Below are 27,835 nucleotides of genomic sequence, written 5' to 3'. Positions count from 1 at the left end.
AACTAAGATTCCACACACAGAGGAGCAACTAAGCCTGTGCCCTGTAACTAGTGAGCCCACACAAGACAAAGAGAGTCCCCGCACCACAGTGATCTCCAGTGCCATAGCTAAGACCCGACACAGTCAAATAAATGAATAACTATATTTTAAACTTTTCAATTCCAGAACACCATTTTTAGGCTGTTGAGAGAGTCAGAGAATGTGTACTCAGTCATGTCCGACTCTTTGGGACTCTGTGGACTGTAGCCCACCAGGCTCCTCTGTCCATGAGATTTCCCAAGCAAGAATACTACAGTGCGTTGCCATTTCCTTTTCCAGGGGATCTCCCCGACCCAGGGATCAAGCCCACGTGTCCTGCCTTGCAGGCAGGTTCTTTACCACTGCACCACCTGGGAAGCCCCTTTTAGGCTGCTGAATGTCCTTAAACCTTTAAATAACAATTCAGTTTCAGCACTTCAAAATTTGCAGGCTGGGATGAATGCGTTTTATTCTGAGAACCAACATACCAAGCCAACACTGAGACTGTCTCCAAAACAAGAACACCTATTTCATGTTGCTAAATTTCCACTGGCCCCTACAGGTATCTAATGCACTTTAATTAACAGGGACGTCCCTGGTGGTCCAGTGGCTAAGACACTCTGCTTCCAATGCAGGGAGCCCAGGTTCAATCCCTGGTCAGGACACTAAGATCCCACATGCTTTGGGACGTAGCTAAAAAGTTTAAAAGCAAAGAAGTTCAAGTGTAAATGTCAGATATATACATGGAATGAGTCATACATTCAGCAATGCAGAAATGCAAAAATAAAGGTTTTATAGGAAAGAAAATTTAGAATGCATTCTCTTTACAAAGGCTTCATTTCAGTAGCCTTTTATGCAACATGCTTTCCTGGGTTTTGGGGTTTCAATTTTTGATCAGTCTCATCATTTATCATAGTTATGTTTTATAAAGTCATTGTGGAGACTAAATTACCAATACTCCTAGGGAAAATACAGGGTTAAGTTCTCATGTGCCTCTGGTCATGTCATTTTTGGGGGGGCCTCGCTGTGTGGCATGTAGGATCTTAGTTCCACAACCAGATATCGAACCTGTTCCCCCCGCCCTGGGAGCTCAGAGTCTTAAACGCTGGATGGCTAGGGAAGTCACTATGGTCATATTTTCATCAACAAATCAATACATAAACCTTTTCAAGTGTGCTTCTGTTGTAAAGCACCTTATTTAATATATTTTGTTGATTCACGAACACTGAACTCACAGCCAACAACACTGTAACTCATGCTTGATTGAAGCTCATCTAACTCATGTATTTTCTCCCTAAGACACATCACTGCCTTCTTGTGTTTAAAAACACTAGACAGCACTTCAGCGCTAAGCCTGAATTTATTTTAAACAGTTAAATCACCTCTAAAAAGCATAAAAATTGCAAAAAAAAAAAAAAATGTGGCACTCAGTAGACCACAAAAAGTCCACTTGTTTACTTGTTTCTAGTTTGAAATGACAGGACACAGCATTGACTTACGGACTTCAGCTGGGAGCGTGTACTCAGGCCACTCAAACTTTTCACAGTTCTGGGCAGGTCTCCATGTGATTATACATGCATGGAGAGTATACTATACTATAGTATACTGTATATTATATATCGGATCAGATCAGTGTTCAGTCGTGTCCGACTCTTTGTGACCCCATGAATCGCAGCACGCCAGGCCTCCCTGTCCATCACCAACTCCCGGAGTTCACTGAGACTCACATCCATCAAGTCAGTGATGCCATCCAACCATCTCATCCTCTGTCGTCCCCTTCTCCTCTTGCCCCCAATCCCTCCCAGAATCAGAGTCTTTTCCAATGAGTCAACTCTTCACATGAGGTGGCCAAAGTACTGGAGTTTCAGCTTTAGCATCATTCCTTCCAAAGAAATCCCAGGGCTGATCTCCTTCAGAATGGACTGGTTGGATCTCCTTGCAGTCCAAGGGACTCTCAAGAGTCTTCTCCAACACCACAGTTCAAAAGCATCAATTCTTCGGCACTCAGCCTTCTTCACAGTCCAACTCTCACATCCATACATGACCACAGGAAAAACCGTAGCTTTGACTAGATGGACCTTTGTTGGCAAAGTAATGTCTCTGCTTTTGAATATGTTATCTAGGTTGGTCATAACTTTCCTTCCAAGGAGTAAGCGTCTTTTAATTTCATGGCTGCAGTCACCATCTGCAGTGATTTTGGAGCCCCAGAAAATAAAGTCTGACACTGTTTCCACTGTTTCCCCATCTATTTCCCATGAAGTGATGGGACCGATGCCATGATCTTAGTTTTCTGAATGTTGAGCTTTAAGCCAACTTTTTCACTCTCCACTTTCACTTTCATCAAGAGGCTTTTTAGTTCCTCTTCACTTTCTGCCATAAGGGTGGTGTCATCTGCATATCTGAGGTTATTGATATTTCTCCCGGCAATCTTGATTCCAGCTTGTGCTTCTTCCAGCCCAGCGTTTCTCATGATGTACTCTGCATAGAAGTTAAATAAACAAGGTGACAATATACAGCCTTGACGTACTCCTTTTCCTATTTGGAACCAGTCTGTTGTTCCATGTCCAGTTCTAACTGTTGCTTCCTGACCTTTATAGGTAATAGTAATAAACAAGTTAAACAATTAACAGTTAAATGATTGAACAAATGAGAGACAGACTACATTTTTCAAATAATTTTTAAAACCTGTTAATGGTCATGTACAGGGTCTCCAGTCAGTACTCAAGAATCCTCTTAGGGAGTAATGAGAGCCCCCAGGGATTAAATACTACTTCAAAAAGCCAAATGGAAACTCTAAGTCTACCGGAAAATGGTTGCCAAGGCTAATTAAGCAGTGAAATATCTCACTGTTGCTTAGAATTAGATCAAGCTGGTAGAAAAACACTGCTTAGATGGTAATCAAAAGCTGAGATTGACAGTTATGGCTCTGGTTAATCTTAAATGGGTAACAAAGGGACTTCCCTTGCAGTCCAGTGGTTAAGAATCTGCCCTCAAATGCAGGGGATGAGAATTCGATCCCTGGTCAGGGAACTAAGATCCCACATGCCTCAGGGCAACTAAGCCCCTGTGCACAATGAGAGAATCCGTGGGCCACAATGGAAGATCCTGCATGAGGCAACAAAGATCCAAAAACTGCAACTGATTTGCTAGACATGGCCTTCCAAGCATAGATTTAGTTTGGTTTATCTGTTCATTTTGGTTTATCTGATCATCTGTAGGTGATCAGAGGAGTCTTGGATAAGGATATGATTGGAGACCACTGACCTCTGCATCTGATCACATAGTTCCACATGATCTACCAAAGGACTTCTACACAGGAAGACGTGGTAAAAAGCTGAAATACTAAATCCATGCCCACCTGATTCATTGTCCTCCATCCAGGTATCATGATAATAAACCAATATATTTCCAGAAGAAACAAACCTCTACTACAGGATCATAGTGTGGGAGTGGGGTGGGGGGGTGAGGGGGTGTTTCATTTTGATTTGGTTTTGGTCTGTTTTCACCCAACACACTTAAGCTTCCTAACATCCCATCCTACTCATAACACCTGCACTTCTCTTCAGAAACAAATTCTGTTCAATTATATGTGTCCATTTTTAGTTTATTCCTTATTTAATTGTTGCCTTTTCAACTAATATTACTCTAGAAATAGGGCCCCTGTATGATATTTTCACTGAATACTGCTCAGAATTTTTTTAGGGTTATTTTTTTTTGGAGGGGGGGGCACCCCTTAGCAGGTAGGATCCCAGTTCACCAACCAGAGATTGAACCACATCCCCTGTACTGGAAGTGCAGAGTCCTAACCACTGGACTGTCAGGAAGGTCCCAAAACTGCTCAGATGTTTCTAAAGAAGATACTCATATTCTGGCATCTAGCCACGCGCTGACAGTAATGATACTGAAAGCAGCTGGCTGATATTGACTGTGTGCCAGACAACATCCAGGCATGGCACATGGATGGTTCCCTGCATTTGTTCAACGCTCCTTTGCTTCCCAACTACTGACGCTGTGCGCACCAAGCACTAGGCACAGCTCTAGGCATGTGGCACCAGGAATACAGCAGTAAATGGAGCACAGGTCCCTGCCTCAGGTATTTTAGCGATAACTGCTGAGGAGAACACAGAAGCAGAAAGAGCAGAAAGTATTGGTGGAGGCGGGAGGGGATGTTGCCTTAAATAAGGTGAGCAGCAAAGTCCTTAAATGTCCAGTAGAATGCTTAAGCCTTGCCAACAAGGAGATAAGAGGTCAAAGCACAGGGCTATCTCAGAGAAGAGTGTTCCCTCCAGGAGGAGGCAACAGCAGTGCAAAGACCCTGGGGCAGAAAGACCCTCAGTTTTCTGCAGGAGCAAAGAGACCAGTATGACTGCAGCTGTGCATTTCAAGAGGCAGGCAGGAGGCAAAGGTCAGAGAGGTCAACAAGGCCTGACCGCACAGGGCCCCTGAACTCCTGGAACAGTGGGGGCTTTTATGCTAACAACATGGAAGTTCGTGCAGGTTTTTATGAGAAAAGTGAAATGAACTAACGTCTTGATAGGACCATGCTGGTGGCTGTGATGAACAGATTACAAAAGGCAGACAAAAGAAGGTAGTTAGGAAGTTACCAAAATGATCCAAGAGAGAGGACAGAGTGGGAGTGACAGAATTGATGGGAAGTGATCAGAGTGAGATGCTAGCTGTACTCTGGAAGCGAGAGCCAATAGGATTTGATGATGAATCAGTTAATTAACAACTTACTGATCAGAGACGTATTAATACATCTATTGTTACCCAAACATTATTGACCGGAATCTTTCAATATTCACTTACATAACAAATCTCTGGCCACAGGCATTAGTTTTTGCATAAATCCCCCGGTCAATAATGTGTTAAAAGGATGAAGTTATCATCAATCCAGATGGATAATATGGGGTAAAACAAGACTCAGAGGGAAGGTTAAAAGTTTGGTTTTGGCCCTGTGAGAGGAAGTGTCAAGCAGACCATCCATTCGAGTGGGGAAGCCGAGCAGGTAATCAGAAGCAAGTGTCTGGAGTCCAGGAGAGGTCTGGGCTACAGATAAGAAAGAGGATTTTGTCACCATCTTGATGTTATTTAAATGGCTTTCCCAAAAGCTCTGCTGGTAAAGAATCTGTCTGCAATGCTGGAGACCCCAGTTTGATCCCTGGGATGGGAAGATCCCCTGGAGGAGGGAAAGGCTACCCACGCCAGTATTCTGGCCTAGAGAATTCCATGAACTAGTTCATGGGGTCGCAAAGAGTCGGACACGACTCAGTGACTTTCATTTTCACTTTGATGTTATTTAAAGCAAGGGTTGGAGAAGGCAATGGCACCCCACTCCAGTACTCTTGCCTGGAAAATCCCATGGATGCAGGAGCCTGGTGGACTGCAGTCCATGGGGTCGCTAAGAGTCAGACACGACTGAGCGACTTCACTTTCACTTTTCACTTTCATGCATTGGAGAAGGAAATGGCACCCCACTCCAGTGTTCTTGCCTGGAGAATCCCAGGGACGGGGGAGCCTGGTGGGCTGCAGTCTATGGGATCGCACAGAATCAGACACAACTGAAGCGACTTAGCAGCAGCAGCAGCAAAGCACAGGTTGGGAGGAGATCTCCAAGGGACTCATTGGGTCTAGAAATGGTTCAACCTTGTGAAGTCCAGGGAAAGAAGAACAGCCAGAAAAAGAGAAGCAGCCTGCCAGGTGATTGGCAGGGAAATCAGAACAGGAAGCCCACAGAAGAAAGTTTGGGAGAGGAGAAAGTATGCCAGTGGGTTGGGTGTAGCTGGTGAACCAAGCAAGTTGAGGATTTTGACAACTGACCTCTAGCTGCAGCAACACTGAGGTCAGTGGGGGCCCAGACAAGAATGGTTTTGGGGGCATGATGGGGGTGAACACCTGCCTGGTGTCCATGCAGGAGAGATGGGGAGAGAGGAGGAAGGAGGATACACACCTAAGTAAGACACTGGCCATTTTCAGATGGAGAAATTGAGGCTTTAGGAGGTTTATTATGTTACCCCAGGTCTTATCTCTGCTGAGTAATGGGTCCAGGATTTGAAGCCAGGCAGGCTTGTTCCTGAGCCCCAGGTATTAAACACCACATTATTCTGCCTTAACATGCAACAGACATGCCTTGACAATCAGACTTACATCTTTTTCAATTAGTACTCTGCCATCACTCGGGAGGACCACCTGACTCTTCATCTTTGGCTGTGCCATATGGCATGAATGAATCCACATTAACATCTTTAAATCCTCAGGGGGTCAAGTCTTCCTATCTCTCTTTTCGGGGTAACACAACTTGGGGAGAATTCACTTTTTTTTTAAAGCCAAGATTTTTAAGTGTTTTTAAAGAAATAACCCTTATCTTGTTCTGTTCTGACCCAGAAGGGCACCATGTCTCTCCTACTGGCCACAGACAGCTCCCTACTAGCCCATCTAGAGACAAGTAGTCAGGGCATCTGATCGAAAAGTCCTTACCTCACCTTTGCAAACAGGTGATCCCCTAAGCTGCTGCAGTAACCTTACAGCTGCAGCTGTCCCTGCCTCCCTCACAGGGACACCCTCAGGGGAAGGGCTATTTGTCTCCAAAAAAGCTAAAAACCAAAATGGCTCTTCCACCCTACTTGCAATGTAATTGTGGCCCCCAGATACTACTGCTGCTGCTGCTAAATCGCTTCAGTCGTGTCCGACTCTGTGCAACCCCATAGACGGAAGCCCACCAGGCTCCCTGTCCCTGAGATTCTCCAGGCAAGAACATTGGAGTGGGTTGCCATTTCCTTCTCCAGTGCATGGAAGTGAAAAGTGAAAGTGAAGTTGCTCAGTCATGTCCGACTCTTAGTGACCCCATGGACTACAGCCCACCAGGCTCCTCCATCCATGGGATTCTCCAGGCAAGAGTACTGGAGTGGGGTGCCATCGCCTTCTCCAAGATACTACTAGACAGAGCCATATATCTTAAGGTTTTGATGATTTCAAAGAAAAAACAAAACATATACCATGAACAGGTTTCTTTTAAAAGAAAAAGACATATCCATGGATGATAGAGACACAAGAAGTTCTGTTGACTGACTCACCAAAGATCTTAAACACACACATGTGTAATCCATGCACTGAAACAAAGGCACACCATGACAGCTTGTATATTATGAGCTAAGACCCTAAGCCACAGCCCGCCTCAGCTCCTCCCATCCCAGCTCCTGGACCTGCGATATCTCCTCTTTTCCAAGAGGACCCTTCAGGAGACCTGTTGCAATTATATTGAAGTAAATCAGCTTTGTGTTGTCGTTTAGTCACTAAGTTGTGTCTGATTCTTTGTGACCCCATGGGCTGCAGCATGCCAGGCTTCCCTGTCCTTCACTGTCTTCCAGAGTTTGCTCAAATTCATGTCCATTGAGTCAGTGATGTTATCTTCCATCTCATCCTCTGTCATCCCCTTCTCCTCCTGCCTTCATTCTTTCCCAGCATCAGGGTCTTTTCTAATGAGTTGGCTGTTGGCACCAGGAGACCAAAGTATTAGAGCTTGAGTTTCAGCATCAGTCTCTGCAATGAATATTCAGGGCTGTTTTCCTTTAGGATTGACTGGTTTGATCTCCTTGCTGTCCAAGGGATTCCCAAGGGTCTTCTCCAGCACTAGAATTCAAAAGAATCAATTCTTTGGTGCTCAGCCTTCTTTATGGTCCAACTCTCACATCCTTACATGACTACTGAAAAAAACCGTGGCTCTGACTCTACAGACCTTTGTCTGCAAAGTGATGTCTCTTCTTTTGAATATGCTGTCTGGGCTTGTCATAGCTTTCCTTCCAAGGAGCAAGCGTCTTTTAATTTCATGGCTGCAATCACCATCCAAAGTGATTTTGGAGCCCAAGAAAAGAAAATCTGACACTGCTTCCACATTTTCCCATTCTATTTACCATAAAGTGTTGGGATCGGATGCCATAATCTTAGTTTTTTTAATGTTGCAGTACAAGCCATGTTTTTCACTCTCTTCTTTCACCCTCAAGAGGCTGTTTAGTTCCTCTTCACTTTCTGCCATTAGAGTGGTATCATCTGCATATCTGAGGTTGATATGCAGATGATATGCAAAGATCCCTCATGACACAACTATGACCAGAGGAACACAAATTAATTAATTAATTTAAAAATTAAATTTAAAAAATAAGTTGGCTTTAGTTTGCCCTTTTCACTCGACAAATATTTATTGAGCATGCATCCACATGGCCAAGTACTCTTGTATGCACTGGGGATGCAATAGCAAAACAACAGACAAAAATTCTTACCCTGGTGAAGATTGGGGGTGGCAGGGTGGGTACAAGAAGCAAAAGTTTTCATCAGATGGTGGTTACAGAGAAAAATTAAGTTGGAAAAGATAACATAAACAGATGGAGGGATATTCAATGCTCCTGGGTTGGAAGAATCAATACTGTGAAAATGACTATACTACCAAACGCAATGTACAGATTCAATGCAATCCCTATCCAATTACCAATGGCATTTTTCACAGAACTAGAACAAAAAATTTCACAATTCATTGGAAATACAAAAGGCCTCGAATAGCCAAAGCAACCTTGAGAAAGAAGAATGGAGCTAGAGGAATCAACTTACCTGGTTTCAGACTATACTACAAAGTTACAGTCATCAAGACAGTATGGAACTGGCAAAAAACAGAAATATAGACCAATGGAACAGAATAGAAAGCCCAGAGATAAACCCATGCACATAAGGTCACCTTATCTTTGACAAAGGAGACAAGAATATACAGTGGGAAAAAGACAGTCTCTTCAATAAGTGGTGCTAGAAGAACTGGACAACTGCACGAAAAAGAATGAAATTAGAACACTTCCTAACACCATACACAAAGATAAACTCGAAAAGGATTAAAGACCTAAATATAAGACCAGAAACTATAAAACTCTTAGATGAAAACATAGGCAAAGCACTATATGACATAAATCATAGCCAGATCTTTTATGACCCACCTCCTAGAACAATGGAAATAAAAACAAAAACAAATAAATAGGACCTAATTAAATTTAAAAGCTTCTGCACAGCAAAGGAAACTATAAACAAGGTGAAAAGACAACCCTCAGAATGGGAGAAAATAATAGCAAATGAAACAACTGACAATTAACAACCAAAATATACAAGCAGCTCATACAACTCAATATCAGGAAAACAAACAATCCAGTCAAAATGTGGGCAAAAAGCCTAAACAGATATTTCTCCAAAGAAGACATACAGATGGCTAACAATCATACGAAGAGATGCTCAACATCACTCATTATTAAAGAAATGCAAATCAAAACTACAATGAAATATCACTTCACCTCAGATAGAATCAGTTCAGTTCAGTTCAGTTGCGCAGTCATGTCCAACTCTTTGAGACCCCATGGACTGCAGCATGCCAGGTTTCACCAACTCCCAGAGCTTGCTCAAACTCATGTCCATAGAGTCAGTGATGACATCCAACCATCTCATCCTCTGTTGTTCCTTTCTCCTCCTGCCTTCAGTATTTCCCAACATCCCAAGACCATTTGGAAAATTGGTCTTTTCCAATGAGTCAGTTCTTCCCATTAGATGGCCAAAGTATTGGAGCTTCAGCTTCAGCATCAGTCCTTCCAATGAACGTTCAAGACTGATTTCCTTTACAATTGACTGGTTGGGTCTCCTTCCAGTCCAAGGAAGTCTCAAGAATCTTCCCTAACACCACAGTTCAAAAGCATCAGTTCTTTGGCCTGGTCCAATTCTCATATCCATACAAGACTACTGGAAAACCATAGCTTTGACTATGCAGACATTTGTCGGCAAAGTAATGTCTCTGTTTTTTAATATGCTGTGTTGGTTTGTCATAGCTTTTCTTCCAAGAAGCAAGCATCTTTCAATTTGATAGCTGTAATCACCATCTGCAGTGATTCTGGAGCCTAAGAATGGCCATAATCAAAAAAATCCAAAAACAAGTGCTGAAGAGGGTGTGGAGAAAAGGGAACCCTCCTACACTGCTGGTGGGAATGTAAATTGATACAGCCACTATGGAGGACAGTAAGGAGATTCCTTTAAACTAGAAATAAAACCACCGTATGACCCAGCAATATCACTTCCAGGCATACACCCTGAAGAAACCAAAACTGAAAAAGACACATGTACCCCAATGTTCATTGCAGCACTATTCACAATAGCCAAGACATGGAAGCAACCTAGATGTCCATCAATAGATGAATGGATAAAGAAGCTGTGGTACATACATACAATGGAACACTACTAAGCCATAAAAAGGAGCCCATCTGAGTCAGTTTTAATGAGGTGGATGAACCTAGAGCCTATTATACAGAGTGAAGTAAGTCAGAAAGAGAAAAGCAAATGTCATATATTAACACATATATGGAATCTAGAAGGATGGTAATGACAAATCTGTGTGCAGAGCAACAGTGGAGGCAGAGACATAGAGAACAGATTTATAGGCAAGGCTGGTGGAGAAGAGGGACACGGTGAGATAAATGGAGAGAATAGCATGAATGCATATACACTAACACATGTAAGTTGATACCAATGGGAATTTGCTGTATGACTCAGGGAACTCAGACGGGGGCTCTGTAATAACCTAGGGAGGTGGGAATGGGCGGGAGATGGGAGGGAGATTCAAGAGGGAGGGGACAAATGTACACCTATGGTTAATTCATGTTGATGTATAACAGACATCAAACCAATATTATAAACCAATCATCAATCAATTAAAAATAAGTAATTTTTTAAGTCAAAAAAGATTAGTTGGAAAAGCAGATAAGAGGGCATGTGGGTGGAGGGATGGAGATGACATAATTTTTAATAGGTAATCCTGAAGGATCTTCTTGAGAGAACTTGAGCAAAGCCCAGCTAGAAGAATGGGAACATGGGGATATCTGTAGGGAGAAACAGTAAGTGGCACAGACTCCAGCAGGGGTAGTAAAGAACTCCAGAGTTGTGTTTGAGTATTGATAAGGAAAGAAGAAAGCTCATAAAGATGGCTGACTGCCAAAGAATTGATGTTTCGAACTGTGACACTGGAGAAGACTCTTGAGAGTCCCTTGGACTGCCAGGAGATCCAACCAGTCCATCCTAAAGGAAATCAATCCTGAATATTCATTGGAAGGACTGATGCTAAAGCTGAAGCTCTAATACTTTGCCACATGATGAGAAGAACCAACTCATTGGAAAAGACGCTGATGCTGGGCAAGACTGAAGGCAGGAGGAGAAGCAGGCAACAGAAGGTGAGATGGTTGGATGGCTTCACTGACTCAATGGACATGAGTTTTAGAGAACTCTGGGAGACAGTGAAGGACAGGGAAGCCTGGTGTACTGCAGTCCATGGGGTCACAAACAGTCGGACACGACTGAGCAACTGAACAATAACAACAACCTGTGCTGTGCTCTGGGTCAAGCCTGCCTTGTTTGTGGCTGATGTTGTCTCAGAAGATCTCCCTAATGATTAACAAAAGTTGAAAACCAAGCCAGCTCTCAAGCCACAGTCCTTCCAGAATGTACCAGGAAGCAGCCACACGGGATGGGAGGCTAGATTCCAGAGCTTGACTACAATCTCAGCATCCCCTGAGGACCCAACCCATCCACATGAGAGAGTCAGTTCCTAGGCAGGTTGATAGGGAGTCTAGGGGTCCCCAAGGAGAGAGGGGTCTGGAATTCTCAAGGAGGAAGAAAGGACAAACATTTTTTCTTTCTCCACATTCCTTAGGATTATATAACAATAATGTATCCTGCCTAAGGACAGTCTTTGGATTCAACCTTCTGTTATCTTAAAATGTAAATTATGGGAGTAGGTCTGATGAGGTCTTTACAACCTCCAGACATTCTTTGGATTATATAACCTCATTGTTAACACTAGCAAGCAGGTATTCTTTCTGCCCCCTTCTGATGCCTATGTCAGAAGCTTTCTCTATCTCCTTTATACTTTAATAAAACTGTATTACACAAAAGCTCTGAGCGATCAAGCCTCGTCTCTGGCTCCGGATTGAATTCTTCTCCTCCGGGGGCCAAGAATCCCGGTGTCTTCGTGTGATTCAGCAACAACCTTTCATCTTGGGGGCTTGTCCGGGATGCTTCAGGACAAGGTAAGGATGCTTGGAGCTTCAGTTCTTTGTTCTCTTAGCGAACACGTTTTCTGCTGTGCTTTACTAACTCTACGGTGTGCTTGTGTGAATGAATGGCATGCCCTGTGTGAAGCAAGTAAGGAGCCCTGCTCTGTGGTTCCACGGTGATCTCATACGGCTTATGGCAGAAACCTGTTGGGGTGTTATACCGACCTGCCAATGCCAAGAGGCACCCAATGTCTCCTTCGGGAACCGACCAGAAATGGGCAAAGCGTGTGGACCGAACTCTCCTTTCTCCGTCAAACTTTTCAGTCTCTTTGACCATTTCATAACTCCTTGGGAATTAGAAATACTAACCTAATCTATTGGATCATTGACTTTCAAGGGACTTGTGATCTATACTGTTATTGTGTACTGTGGCTTAGGTCCCAAACTTGGATTGGTAGCCAATAAAGCGCCTAGCCTCTCTGGGAATCGAAAGTTCAGAAGCTAGATGGAGCTCTAGGTCCCAGAACATCTCTGAGGTTAAAGGTTACTCAGATTGGGACTGCGATGGGTTTTTTTTTTCTTTGGTAATGCGGGCTCTTAGTGGATCAGAGGAGGCTGTTATACTGGTGTGGTGATGCTTGGAAAGAACACCTCAGTTTTATGTTCGCGTCGGTCTTATTGTAGTCAGGAAATACTCAGGGTTCTGCACAGGCACTCAGGTGATGAATGTTTCCCCTAGTAGTCTTAGCTTGGGAGGCATTCCGGAAGGTTACTCTGACTCACCCTGGGTGACATCAGAGGCAAGCAAGGTTAAAAGTGAAGAGCTGGACGTCAAGTAGGGATGCTATCAAGTCTACCCCTGGTACATCCCCACCCCATCTCGGTGGTAGAACCGGAAGGGACGAGTATGGCGCCTGCATCAGTAAGGGACAGACTAAGTCCGACCAGGAAGGAAAAGCTTTTGGTGTAACGTCTGTCTACACCCCCATCTAGAGCAGGGAGGGACGCCTCTGGTAGAAAAATGGCGCTGGTCGCTTTTTTTCTCTCTTACAGATGGGAGCTAACAATTCCAGCCTCACTCCTTTGAACTGTATCCTGAAAAACTGGGATAGATTTGATCCCCAGGGCTTAAAGAAGACACACCTGGTCTTCCTATGTGATACTGCATGGCCACGGTATCCATTGGAGGACGGCGAATGGTGGCCAATTGGAGGGTCTCTTAAGTATAATACTGTTCTACAATTAGACCGGTTCTGTAAGGAACAAGGGAAATGGGTAGAAGTAGCATATGTGTTGCCCGTTTTCTCTCAGCGAAATATGCCAGACTTCTGTCCTAAGGGTATAGATTTGGGCGTGAAACCTTCAGCTCCCTCCTTTACATCTCCTGTCTCAGTATGACCTCAGACTACTCTGGTTTCAGTAGAAACTCAGACCATCCAAGTAAAAGATGAGATGGAGGACAGGAGACAAAGAGAAGAGGAAAAACAGGTTTCTCCAATCTATCCCTGGGGTCATATGCGCAGAGCAGCCAGAGAGACTGAGGAACAGCCACACAAGCTGTTGCCTCTTTATGAAACACCGACCGGGAGAAATAATCAGTCTGTGAGAGTTAATAAGCCTTTCTCTTATCAAGAAATACAAAGAATCAAGGAGGATCTGGGAGACTATTTAGAGGACCCAGAAAAATATATTAGAGCTTTTAAAGGTGTTACTCTGCTTTATGACCTCACTTGGAAGGATATGATGTATATCTTGGGACAAATGCTGACTCCCAAGTCAAAGACTCGAGTTTTGGGAAAAGCGGTTGCTTATGGAGATGAATGGCTTGGTAATGAATCAGTAGGGAAGAGGGAGAACGAGATAGCGGCCCTCCCCACTGGGAATCAGGCGGTCCCAACTATAGAACCAGACTGGGACTACAACACAGCTAAAGGAAGATGGGATCAGAGTCATTTTGTTAGATATATTCTTGAAGGACTTAGGCAGGCATGTTCTAAGCCTTAAAACTATGGCAAATTGGCAGACATAGAACAGGAGAAGGAAGCTCCTGGTAAATTCCTAGATAGACTGAGAGAAGGCCTTCACAGATTCACTGAGATTGATCCCGAAAGTGAAGAGGGAAAAGTGATCTTAAAGGATAGATTTCTCACTCAGTTGGCTCCAGATATCCTCCGTAAGCTATTAAAACAGGCGTATGGACCAAATCAGTCTTTAGATACTCTGTTACAACTGGCTCAGACAGTCTATTATGGTAGGGAATATGAGGAAAAGAAAGAAAGGCAAAAAAAGACAAAGGAAAAGGCAGAAGCCTTCACCATGGCTATGAAAAACGTCCTTAAACAGCCTGAGAAAAATGCCCAGAGGGGCCTAGGTGAAAAGGGATGGGCTTGCTATTTCTGTGGAAAGGAGGGGCACCTCAAGCGGGATTGCCCTCAGGCATCTAAGCCGCCCCCCACCCCCACCCCGGCTCCATGTCCAGTCTGCAAAAGACCACACTGGAAAAGAGACTGCCCCCAGAGGCGTAGGTCTCCGGGGTCGGACTCTCAAGACAATCAGGACTGAAGGTGCCCAGGGGGTCCCCACACAAGCTCCCGTCCTAATTACACCTGAGGAACCCCGGGTATTAATATAATTGTGGGGGGCCAATCCGTTGATTTCCTTTTAGATACTGGGGCAACTTATTCTGTGCTTACTGAAGCCCCTGGCCCACTTTCTTCCCGATCTGCTTCCACAATGGGACTGTCTGGATGAGCCAAAAGGTATTATTTCAGTTATTCTTTATCTTGCAACTGGGATTCTGTGCTGTTTTCACACGAGTTTCTGATCGTGCCAGAATCTCCCTCACCCCTTTTGGAAAGGGATATACTGAGCAAGGTCCATGCCTCTGTTTTCATGAATATGGAGCCCTTCCTTTCTCTCCCTTTAGTTGAACAAAATGTAAATCCTAGAGTATGGGCTGATGGAAAATCTGTGGGTCGAGCACAAAATGCTATTCCTGTAGTTGTTAAGCTCAAAGACCCACACGTATTTCCACATAAGAAGCAGTATCCACTGAAACCTGAAGTTAAGGAAGGGTTAAAATCCATCATCAAAAATTTAAAGGAGCAGGGACTATTAATTCCCTGTAACAGTCCTTACAACACTCCTATTTTGGGTATAAAGAAATCGAATGGTAAATGGAGACTAGTTCAAGATTTACGAATAATAAATGAGGCTGTAGTTCCTTTACACCCCGTGGTGCCTAATCCTTATACTCTATTGTCTGAAATTCCTGAACGGGCCAAATATTTCTCAGTAATTGATTTAAAGGATGCCTTCTATTCATTGCCTTTGGCGGAAGAAAGTCAATTTCTATTTGCCTTTGAAGACCCTATGCAGCCAGCTTCTCAGTTAACCTGGACAGTTTTGCCCCAGGGATTTTGTGATTTATTCGGACAAAGTTTGTCTCGGGATCTACAAAACTTTAATAGCTCTGAAGCAGTGGTGTTACAATATGTAGATGATATTTTGCTCTGTGCTGAGACAGAGGAAGCTTGTTCGAGAGCCTCAGAAGATTTCTTAAACTTTCTGGCAGACTGTGGTTACAAGGCATCAAGAGAAAAGGCTCAGCTTTGTCAACAATCGGTTAGATATCTGGGCCTAATCATATCAGAAGGGACTAGGGCCATACATAGGCCCTGAGAGAATTAAACCTATACTAAATCACCCCCTGCCTATGACTTTAAGACAATTGAGAGGATTTTTGGGAATCACAGGTTACTGTCGCATTTGGATTCCGGGTTAAGGGGAACTTGCCCGGCCTTTATATAAACTTATAGCTGAAACTCAGCAGGCCCAAACCGACAAACTGGTTTGGTCTCCAGAAACTCAAAAGGCTTTTAAGGTTCTTCAGACTGCTCTCCTGCAAGCTCCAGCTCTGAGCTTGCCCACAGGGTCAGAATTTAATTTGTTTGTCACTGAAAGAAAAGGTGTGGCATTGGGAGTTTTGACACAACCCCGAGGGCCTCACCAGCAACCTATTGCTTATCTAAGAGAATTAGATGTAGTTTCACGTGGGTGGTCCCACTGCCTAAGAGTAATTGGGGCAGCAGCTTTATTAGCACCTGAAGCTTTAAAAATAATTAATGGATGAAACCTTACTGTACTGACTTCTCATGATGTGAGTGGAATCTTAAATTCTAAGGTTAATATTTGGATGACAGACAGTAGGCTTCTTAAGTATCAGTCATTGTTGTTAGAAGGACCAGTAACTAAGCTTAAAGTTTGTGGAAATTTAAATCCTGCCACTTTCCTTCCTGAGAAGGAAAATGAAACACCTGATCACGATTGTTCTCAATTCCTGACTTTGAACTATGCAGCTCGGGAGGATCTAAAGGATACCCCATTAGACAATCCTGACATGGAAATATTTACAAATGGCAGTTCTTTTGTTCGGGATGGAAAGCGTAAAGCAGGTTATGCAGTGGTGACTGCTGAACAGGTTTTGGAAGCAAAATCTCTCCCCCAGGGAACCAGTGCTCAGTTAGCGGAGCTTGTGGCTCTGACCCGAGCTCTAGAGTTAAGCAAAGGGCAGCGGATGGGCCTGATAATCTATGTGAGTCTACTGCTGACTCCAAAAATCCTGAGTCTGCCGTTGGATCCTCAAGACAATGTCTTCCTGTTCTGGGCTTCACTCCTATGCTGCATTCCACAATAGGTCTAACTGCTGGGTCTGCGGAGCGCTCCCCTCTTCGTCAGTGGAAGGCTTCCCGTGGTGGACATCCCCACTTCAAGGAAAAGGCTTTCTCCAAGTCTGTGAATACCTTCGACAACAATCACATGCAATGCCTCTTCTTCATCTGATGACATCTACCAACCCTAAAATGGACTGGTGCAACACTTTTTACTTCAACTATGGACATAATGTGACTTTTAATTTCGATTTTAACTTGTTTTAATGACTATGTTGCCTGCATCTGTAATTGTATAACTGGATTTGTTTCTAGCCGCATGAAAGCTTCTAAGTTACAAATGGTTGCTCAAACTCCTGCTACTGCTGTAGCTTCCTCCAACAACTATTTGGGGCCCCTGGATCAGATATCCTCAATATGAGGATTAGGAGAATATGTTGCCTCACCAATTTAGGGATAACGCCCCTTGTCAGCTCGGAAGCAGTTATGGAACGAGAATGAGGCCCCTGTAACCTAGGCAACATAATTCTTCTAAAAGAAAAGGGGGGAATGAGAGAGTCAGTTCCTAGGCAGGTTGATAGGGAGTCTAGGGGTCCCCAAGGAGAGAGGGGTCTGGAATTCTCAAGGAGGAAGAAAGGACAAACTTTTTTTCTTTCTCCACATTCCTTAGGATTATATAACAATAATGTATCCTGCCTAAGGACAGTCTTTGGATTCAACCTTCTGTTATCTTAAAATGTAAATTATGGGAGTAGGTCTGATGAGGTCTTTACAACCTCCAGACATTCTTTGGATTATATAACCTCATTGTTAACACTAGCAAGCAGGTATTCTTTCTGCCCCCTTCTGATGCCTATGTCAGAAGCTTTCTCTATCTCCTTTATACTTTAATAAAACTGTATTACACAAAAGCTCTGAGCGATCAAGCCTCGTCTCTGGCTCCGGATTGAATTCTTCTCCTCCGGGGGCCAAGAATCCCGGTGTCTTCGTGTGATTCAGCAACAACCTTTCACATAGCGCTCTCTACAGCCTGCAGGTGATCAAACAGCCTTGCCACTGACTGACTGATCTCCACTAGATGGACAGCCTCCCGACGTCCCTAGCCCAGGGCGTTATAAGGAACACAGTGTGGCTTCCTGGGCAACCCGTTCGCCAGGAATGGCTCAGTGAGGTCACCCTCTCCCTCGCTGTGGTTAGGACAATGAATAAAATCACGCGACCTCTGATGCTGCGCAGGAATCACAGAAGGAGGGCTTCCGAGGGCGCAAGGTCTACGACTACCCACCACTCCAGGGCTTCACAGAGACTGAAACCACTGATGCAAACTGGCAAAATTCAACTTCCACACCGCTCATAAGAGAGGGACTTTAGATAGGCAGAAAATTTCGAGAGTAAGAAAACTGATCATGAAAAGGGAACGCTCTCCTTGAAAGAGGTCCAGCGCCGGAGACGCCAGACCTACGGGGTTTCCGCGAGCAGGTGACTCGGCCTCTCTCACCTAGCTTCCGCTCACCGCAAAACGCTGATGCCAAGTTCTAAGGAGGCGCACAGTGCGTGTCAGACCCGGTCTCTCCAGGAAAGCGCTCCCTCTGTGAGCCTCAGGTTCCTATATCAGTAAATCAGGGGGATGACTCCAGTTCTCCCAAATCCCTCCTAAGTTAAAGTGAAAGTCGTTCAGTGGTGTTTGACTCCTTGCAACCCCATGGACTGTCCATAGAATTCTCCAGGCCAGAATACCCTTTCCCTTACTCCAGGGGATCTTCCTGACCCAGAAATCGAACCGGAGTCTCCAGCATTGCTGGCTGATTCTTTACCAACTGAGCTATAAGAGACGCCTCCAAACTCCTCCTCACTCAGGCACTGAATAGACAAAGGTTAAATCAAGCTATTGCTGCGGGCTTGTTACCATTTCTGTAAGAGCAGAAATGAAACTCTAGGTAAGAGCGGGCAGATCAAACTTCAAAGTAAATGAGCCCAAGTTCCGGGCCCATCGGGTCTTCGCGGGTTCGAGCCCCAGTCTCCAGCGAAGCAGGCTGGCGAGACTCAGGAGTTTTGGCCCGAGACTCCCTTCGGTTGACAAACGGCGGGGCTGGGGGACAGAGTCTCATGTGTCCAGAGGGCTGCGCCCCGCCGGAAAGGGGAACCGGGGGTCGCGGCGAGAAGTGCGAGCTAGGAGGCACCGCCAAGGCAGGTGGGAGCCTGGCCTGCCGAGTCGGATCGGGGTCCGAGAGCGCGGAGTTTGGCAAGGATGGGAGGTAACCACCCCACCCCCCGGGAGGTGCCAGGAGGCTGCAGCTTCCGCGCCTACTGCGCGCCTTGTTTGGGGGTTGGAGCTCGCAGTTGGCAGAGGCGGGCGCGCCGCGCGAAGGGGCTGAGCTCACGGGCCGGAGGCAGAGGGTTCGCAGCAGGAACCAGCTCCAGGGATTCATCCTCCTCTCGGCGACTCCGAGGCCCGGGACGCAGAGGCAAGGAAGGACTCACCAGTGGCTGCCCAGCCCAACTAGTCGGCGACCTAGAGGCTGCGGACTCGCCGAGCGCCGGCCGTGGCGCACTAGGGATCCGGGGAGCCTCTCGCCGGCTCCCTTCACGGTTGGCGCGGCCGCCTCCGGGCGGGGCTGGGGCTAGCCGGGTGGCTGCCAGGAGGGGCTAAATCCCGACCCCACTCAACCGCTCTGCCGCCCACCAGCCCCGCGCGGAGTCGATCTCGGGAGCTCTGGCCCGTCATCTCCCGCCCAAACCCAGCCCTGGCCGCCCGACACCTTGTGAGCCGGACAGAAGGGAAAAGTAAGATTCCATGACTGTCTTCTAAATTCGAACGAAAATCGTACTGCCTCTTGTCCTGTCTACGTTCCTGCTGCCAATCCTGAGGGTGACTCTTGTTGGAAAGAAATAGACCAAAGAAATAAATGAAAGGCTGTTTTTAAAGGCAAGTTCATTTAAACGAAGGGAATCGCGCCGAAGTCTTGTGTGTGTGTAAAAGAGGGGAATAATCAGTGTGTGCATTCACTTAAAACCCGGAACCACGAAAGCCAGCAAGCACTCCATTAAGTGCCTTCTTAAGGGATTTGGAGGGGTAATAAAAAGGATTACTGCAAAGATTAAATGAGGACATTTAGGAAAAGCACCTCCGTAGAGCTTCCCAGGTGACGTTAGTGGTAAAGGAGGAGACACCAGAGACAAAGGTTCAATCCCTGATTTGGAAAGAACCCCTGGAGGAGGGCATAGCAACCCACTCCTGGAGAATCCTATGGACAAAGGAGCCTTTGAGGCCACAATCCATGAGGTCACAAAGAGTCGGAGGCGACTAAAGCGACTTAGCAAGATGCACACAGTAGGTCTGCAAATTTTCCACTCCAAACTCCCCAAGGGGCTTTTCACAGCAGGGGCCCTGGAGGGAAAAAAAAAAAAAATTATAAAAGCAACTGGCCTCTCCCACCTCCCACCCAAGGCCTGAGGGTACTCCACCTCCCGTGACAGCCCAGACTCCTGCTTGATTAACTTCTTGTAAAAGTGAAAGTGAAGTCACTCAGTCGTGTCCGACTCTTTGCGACCCCATGGACGGTAGCCTACCAGCCTCCGGGATCCATGGGATTTTCTAGGCAAGAATACTGGAGTGGGCTACCATTTCCTTTTCCAAGGGATCTTCCCAACCCAGGGATCGAACCCAGGTCTCCTGCATTGCACATAGACGCTTTACTGTCTGAGCCACTAACTTCTTAGTGGTGTTTAATAGCGCATTCATAGGCAGGGGATCTTAATTGTTTTAAGTCCCGGACCATTACCTGCGTTTGGGAAATCTGATGGAAATTTAGAATGGAGGTCGAGGAGAGGGTGGCCCTGATTTGCACACAATGGGAGGAGTTTTCTTAGTCTCAGGTTCCCACCTACAATTAAGCGGGGGAGGGGGGTTGTTTTGGGGTTCTTTTGTTTTGTTTTGGGGGTAGCCTCACCCTTGTGGCAAGCTTTGTCTTAGTTCCTCAGCCAGGAATGTAACCCAAACACCCTGCATTAGAAGCCTGGAGTCCTAACCACTGGACCGCCAGGGGAGTCCCCCAGAAAACCCAACTTTTAATGGACAAATGTTTCAAACTTTGACTCCAGGGGGTTTTCGGCTTAGGAATTGTTTCATGTGTGTTTGTGCGTGTATAATCTCTAACTTCCCTGTTCTAAAAGTGAGGATTTGCTTTCTAGAATTGACTTCTCCTATGGCTCAGACATGGAGAGGGCAATGGCACCCCACTCCAGTACTCCTGCCTGGAAAATCCCATGGACGGAGGAGCCTAGTAGGCTGCAGTCCATGGGGTCGCTAAGAGTCTGACACGACTGCCCGACTTCACTTTCACTTTTCACTTTCATGCATTGCAGAAGGAAATGGCAACCCACTCCAGTGTTCTTGCCTAGAGAATCCCAGGGACGGGTGGGCTGCCGTCTCTCTGGGGTCGCACAGAGTCGGACACGACTGAAGCGACCTAGCAGCAGCAGCAGCAGCATGGCTCAGACAAAGAGTCGGAGACGACTGAGCGACTGAACTGAAGTGATGGCTCAGACGATAAACCGTCTGTCTACAATGTGGGAGACCTGGGTTCGATCCCTGGGGTGGGAAGATCCCCTGGAGAAAGAAATGGCAATCCACTCCAGTACTATTGCCTGGAAACTCCCATGAACAGAGGAGCCTGGTAGGCTGCAGTCCATGCTGTTGCAAAGAGTCGGACACGACTGAGCGACTTCACTTCATCTTGAAATGATGCCTTCCTTTCAGCCCAAGGCTATTTTTGGTCCCCAAGCCGACCCAGAAGACAGCCTGTCCCGATTTTCAAGGTGACAGTGCCGCCACCTACTGGCAAAAAAGTTCTCTCTGGTTGTGAGGTACAAGCATCAAGAACTCCAAAGGAAGGAATTAACTATTATTTCATACTCTTTCCCCCACTCCAAATGAATTCTCATCCAATGTGCTGTGACTAGAAGGAAGAGGGAGGGGAATAATGTGTCAGAAAACATGATTGAGCTTGTTAATTTTCTCTTGTCTCTTTTCTGAGTGAGAGTGAAAGTGTTAGTCATTCTGTCCAGTGGGACTCTTTGTGACCCCATGGACTGTAGCCAGCCAGGCTCCTCTGTCCTTGGGATTTCCCAAGCAAACATACAGGAGTGGGTGGCCATCCCCTGCTCCAGAATATCTTCCCCACCCAGGGATCAAGCCTGGGTCTCCTGCATTGCAGGCAGATTCTTTACATCTGAGCCACCAGGGAAGCCCAGTCTCTTTGGAAAAGAAAAGTCTCTTTTCTATTCTTTTGATTTCTGCTGCTGCTGCTAAGTCGTTTCAGTCGTGTCCAACTCTGTGTGATCCCATAGACGGCAGCCCACCAGGCTCCCCCGTCCCTGGGATTCTCCAGGCAAGAACACTGGAGTGGGTTGCCATTTCCTTCTCCAATGCATGAAAGTGAAGAGTGAAAGTGAAGTCGCTCAGTCGTGTCCAACTCTTAGCGACCCCATGGACTGTAGCCTACCAGGCTCCTCTGTCCATGGGATTTTCCAGGCAAGAGTACTGGAGTGGGGTGCCATTGCCTTCTCCCTACTCTTACCTTTATTATGTCCTTCCTTCTACTTACTTTGGATTTACTTTTCTCTTCTTTTTCTGTTAATAACTTCTTAAGGTGGAACCTTAGACCATTGACTTTTTAAAAAATATTTATTTGGCTGCTCAGGGTCTTAGTTGCAGCATGTGGGATCTAGCTCCCTGACCAGGGATGGAACCTGGGTCCCCTGCATTGGGAGTATGGAGAGTCCTGGCCACTGGACCACGAGGAAGTCCAGATCATTGACTTTTAAACTTTCTCCTTTTCTAATATAATTATTTACAGCTATCAATTTCCCTTGAAGCACTACTTTAGCTGCATTCCACAGATTTTGAAAAGCTTTATTTTCATTACCATACTGTTGGGAATACTTTCTGATTTCCTTGTTGATTTTTTTTTTGTTTTTTGATCATGGATAGTTTAGCAGAATGTTATTTAATTTCCAAGTTATGGGTTTCTCCTAGGTATTTTGTTGTTGTTGATTTCCAATCTAACTCCATTATAATCAGAGAACAAACTAAGTATAATTTAAAATATTTTAAATTTACTGGGATTTGTTTCATGGCCCAGGATATGGTCAGACACTGAATTTGAAACATCTGGTATATAGATAAATTTGTTTGGTTCCAACACTTTTTTAGTGGGACTTCCTGCCTTTGTTAGACCCATCACTGAATGCGTGCTAAGGTGCTTCAGTCATGTCTGACTCTATGGACTGTAGGCCACCAGGCTCTTCTGTCCATGGGAGTCTGCAGGCAAGAGTATTGGAGTGGGTTGCCATGCCCTCCTCCAGGGATCTTCCCAACCCAGGGATCGAACCCACATCTTTTTTTTTTTCATGTCTCCTGCATTGTCAGGTGGGTTCTTTACCACTAGTGCCACCTGGGAAGCCCAAGACCCATCATTACAGAGGATTTATTCCACAAGTCATTCTGTGTTCAAAAGTTCAGAAGAATCACATCTACCCTACATACATTGTCCCCCATCACTCTAGGGTACTACCTTTGACCTGGTGACCAGCAGGTGGGGATGGCCTGGTCCTCACTTACCTTCTAAAGGCATCTGGGCTGAAGGTCTTCCTTGCTTCCCCTTCATGGTCAGGAAGGAGATGCTAAAGATCCCTGTAGCCTGCTCTCTGCCTCTGCAGAAAGTTTTTGTTTCTGGTTCAACTCCCTCACTTGAACATTTTTCTTGATCCATACCACTTACATCCCACTGTCAGAGACCCAATTTTAAGTCTTTCCCTGCTCCTTTCTGTTTCTCCGTCAAGTACAGCTGATACCCCAGCAACCCTCCTTCTGTCCACCTACTCTTAAATTCTTCTTTTGTGTTCCTACCAATGGCTTCCTTACACCAACCTGTGAGTCTTGGTCCCTTCATAGATGTCACCTGAAGAAATAATGCCCTGGATATCTTTTTGTTCTTTCCCCAAAATCAGATCTTTCCTCAAAAGCAAAGCTTTCAGGATACACAGAAGATTTGCCATGGCTTCCATTGCACCTCTGTGCCTTTGCCCAGCCTGGCTATACCAACCTGCAACCATCTAAGTCCTGAGTCACTTACTACATGACAGGTTTCCAAAAATGGTCCAAACAGCTGCCTCCTGGTATTCATACTTTTGTTTAATCCCCTGTCCTAACTTGCTTCTAACCTGTGACTTGTTGTCTAACGAGTAGAACAGGCAGAAGAGGCTATCCTGTGACTTGCTTCTAACGAGTGGAATGTGGCAAGAGGGATGTGATATCCATGGAATAACAAGCTTGCTAGAGTCTCTCTCCCTTGGTGTCTTTGAAAAACAAGTTGCCATGCATCCTACAGCCATGGGGGAATGATTTCTGCCAACAGGCTGCAAGAGCTCAGAAACAGAGCCTCTGTTGAGAAGCCAGTCCCGGGTAAACCTTGACTGTTGCCTTGTGAGAGGATCCAGTTAAGCTATGCTTGAACTCCTGACCCAGAGAAACTGCAAGATAAGTGTGTGCTGTGTTAAGCCACTGAGTTAGAGATCCTTTGTTACACAGTAACAGAAAACAAATATACCAGGTGGAGTGGAGTCCCAAGGAATTCCCAGAAGTTCCAGCATGGCACTCCACCATCAGGGTGTGTTTTAGAAGTGGGCAGCTGAAGACTGATTGCCTACACTTCTCGGTCTTCAGGCTCCATGCATTCCTGGAAGGGGGCTAGAGTCTTGCCATACTCTTGGTCACCCAAGTTTGGCACCAGAATTTCTAAGTGGGAAAGGGTGGCAATCATCCCAAAGCTGCATTGGCTTAGTAACTACACAAATCTCAAAAAGGAAGAAACATCTCCTGACAGCCAGGAGCTGACCTGGTTCTATCAACAAGGTCTTGGTGTTGCTATACAATATCCACAGCCAGATTGTGGTCTTCTGCTGAGCAAAAATAATTGACAGAATATCAAAATCTGCCAAGGCCACACTGTGACTATGATGGATAAAGACAAAAACAAGACCACTCCACAATTACTGTACAACACAGACAAAATGTGAGTATTATCCAAACCACAAAAAGAACTAAACATCACCTATCCTGATGAATGAGTGACTAATGCTTCTTTACCAATCCCACCTCTGGTCTCCATCATTTTCCCCACCTTATAAACAAAATGTATTAGAGGGTGAACTTTGGTCCCCCTAAAATTCATATGCTGAAGTACATACCTCAGTACCTCGGGAGGTGACTGTATTTGAAGATAGTGTCTTTAGGATGTGATTGTGTTAAAGGAGGTTGTTATGGTATGTCCTGGGCTTCCCAGGTGGCACTAGTGGTAAAGATCCACCTGCCAGTGCAAGGAGATGCAAGAGACACAGGTTCAATCCCTGAATTGGGAAGATCCTCTGGAGTATGGAATGGCAACTCACTCCAGTGTTCATACCTATAAATTTCCATGGACAGAGGAGCCTAGTGGGCTATAGTCCATGGAGTTGCAAAGAGTCAGACACTGCTGAGCACAGACACACACGGTGTGTCCAAATCTAATCTGACTGCTGTCCTTATAAGAAAAGGAAATTTGGACACATGATAGATTTGGACACCCAGGGGCACTTGGGTTTGGAGGGACAACCATGTGAGTCCATAGCAGGAAGGTAACCATCGTTGAGCCAAGGAAAGAGGTCTCAGGAGGAACTAAATCCACCAACGTCTTGATTTTGGACTTCTGGCCTTCAGAACACGAGAAATTTTTAACTTCTGATGTTCAAGCCACCCAGTCTATGGGGCCCTAGCAAACTCTTATAGAATTTCAGAATTACACTGACTTTCTGAAAAGTCAGTCCAGAGCGAAGCCCTGCTTCCTTAAACCTCTCCCAAGATCACCTAACAACAAAGTCAAATCCTTTAATAAGCCCTCCCAACACCCTCTTTTTGAGATGGCACACACATTCCTCAAAGTATGCATTCTTCCTAGTTGCAAAAAGCAAGAAATCCAACTAATTCAACTTCAGCTGTGTCTCTAGTGGTCTTTGCCCGAAGGGTGTTGATAACTACAGTTCTGCTTGAAGCCACTTTGGCCAGCACTGAAAACCATCCCTTGTGTTTTCACTGGGCTTGTGTCAGACCTGGTGTGGGGAGAAGCTTTCCCAATGTTGGCATATTTCCATTCTCTGCTCCTCTTCCTCTTCTCCAATTCCTTCCCTCCCTACATCCACATGGGTGACTCAGTGATGAGGTGAATGGTTCTTTGTCTCCAGAAACCTGGCACAGCGATGGTGCCTGTGTGACTGATTTTTGACAGAAGGGGCTTAATGATATATCTGGATGAACTGAGGCCTCCTGGGAGAGTGCTGGAGAAACTGAGTGGTCACCACTCAGCCAACTTCTGACTCTGGTTTTCTCAGTGGAATATGCAGACAGAGGCAAATGCTGGATTGCTGGACATTGGAGAGAAATTTTTTTTTCAGAGATGGGAGGCAAGACAAAGAGACTAGAGACAAGGAAACCACAGAAGGCTATTGGGGAAGAAGGAAAGTCAGGGTATTGGTCAGGGAGTTTTTTTATCATGTTTTATTGTCCATGAGTAATGAAAAATTTAGGACATTTTCAGTAAAATTTAAATTACATACCAGTCTCTGGGAGGTGAACTTTGGGGTCTCTTGACAGTGCAGCATTTGACTTCAAGGAGGCCTGGGGAAGAGAGAAGGCTTCCAAAGAAGGATGAGTCACACACAAGTGACAACAGTCTAAATGTCATTTTTATTATGAATCTAAACAAAACTACAATTTGTTAAGTGACCTGAGTAATTGGTGCATTTTTACCTGACAGGTGAGTGAGTGTTCTCTTGTTGTTGTTGTTCAGTCACTAAGTTCATGTCTGATTCTTTGCAACCCCATGGACTGTAGCCCACCAGACTCCTCTTGCCATGCGATTTCCCAGGCAAGAATACTGAAGTGAGTTGTCATTTCCTTCTCCAGGAGATCTTCTTGACTCAGGGATTGCACCTGAGCCTCCTGCATTGGCACATGGAGTCTTTATTGCTGAGCCAGCAGGGAAGCCCCAGTTGTTCTCTAAAACCTCTCAAAAACCCTTAACTTGCTACCCAGCAGATGTATGGTATGCATTGTATTTTGTCTCCAGTGGTTCCTGCACCCCTTCTAGAAACCTCTGCATTCATTTCTTCAACACACTTACTAAATATTAATACATGAGCATTTCAATGCCAAGTGAATAGTTTAGAATGATAACTCTAACAGGACTCTTGGCCCCACGATGGAATAATGTTCTCATCCACAGATGCATATCAGACTCACCTGGGGGACTTCCAAATCTACTGAAGCCCAGGCCCCACCACGGGTTAGTTAGCGCAGAACCTTCTGGGGCCCCAGCATCAGTTTTTTTTTTTTTTGGCCACACCATGTAGCTTGCAAGATCTTAGTTTCCTGACCAGGGATTGAACCCACACCCTCAGAAGTGAAAGTGGAGAGTCTTAATCACCAGATCACCAGGGAATTCCCCAAGCACCAGTATTTTAATAGCAGCCCTGGCGATGCTACGTGCAGCCAGGATCAAGAGACAGACTGACAAAAAGAAAATTACAAGGTGGTGGAGTGTATGTGACAAAGATCTAAGGCAGCCCATAAGCAGGCCCTCCCTCCAGGGAGGGCCTCCTAGCTGAATGTTATCGCAACAGAGCCCTATGTTTTGAATAGGAGTTAGTAGGATAACAGAATTCCAGGGTGAGGCCTTGAGGCACAAGTGAGAGTTACCTAGTGCATGGAATTCAGCCTGGTGGACTCACCAATGGAAGCAAGTGATAGGGAAGCAGAGAGATAAGAGTCACCAGTAGGTGAAGGGCCTGTGCGCTGGGTGGAGTTGGCCCCCATCCACAAGGCACTGCTGAGCACCCACAGGTCCTAAGCAAAGGAGTTGCACAATTAAATGTGCGCTTTAGCATCAGAAACATTTTGTATTGGGGTATAGCCGATGAACAATGTTGATAGGTTCAGGGACTCAGCCATACATACACATGTATTCATTCTCCCCCAAAGCCCCCTCCCAT

Source organism: Bos javanicus, chromosome 11, assembly GCF_032452875.1.
Source record: "Bos javanicus breed banteng chromosome 11, ARS-OSU_banteng_1.0, whole genome shotgun sequence".
NCBI classification, from domain to species: domain Eukaryota; kingdom Metazoa; phylum Chordata; class Mammalia; order Artiodactyla; family Bovidae; genus Bos; species Bos javanicus.
The sequence above is the reverse complement of the archived record's forward strand: the minus strand, read 5'-3'. Positions refer to the sequence as shown.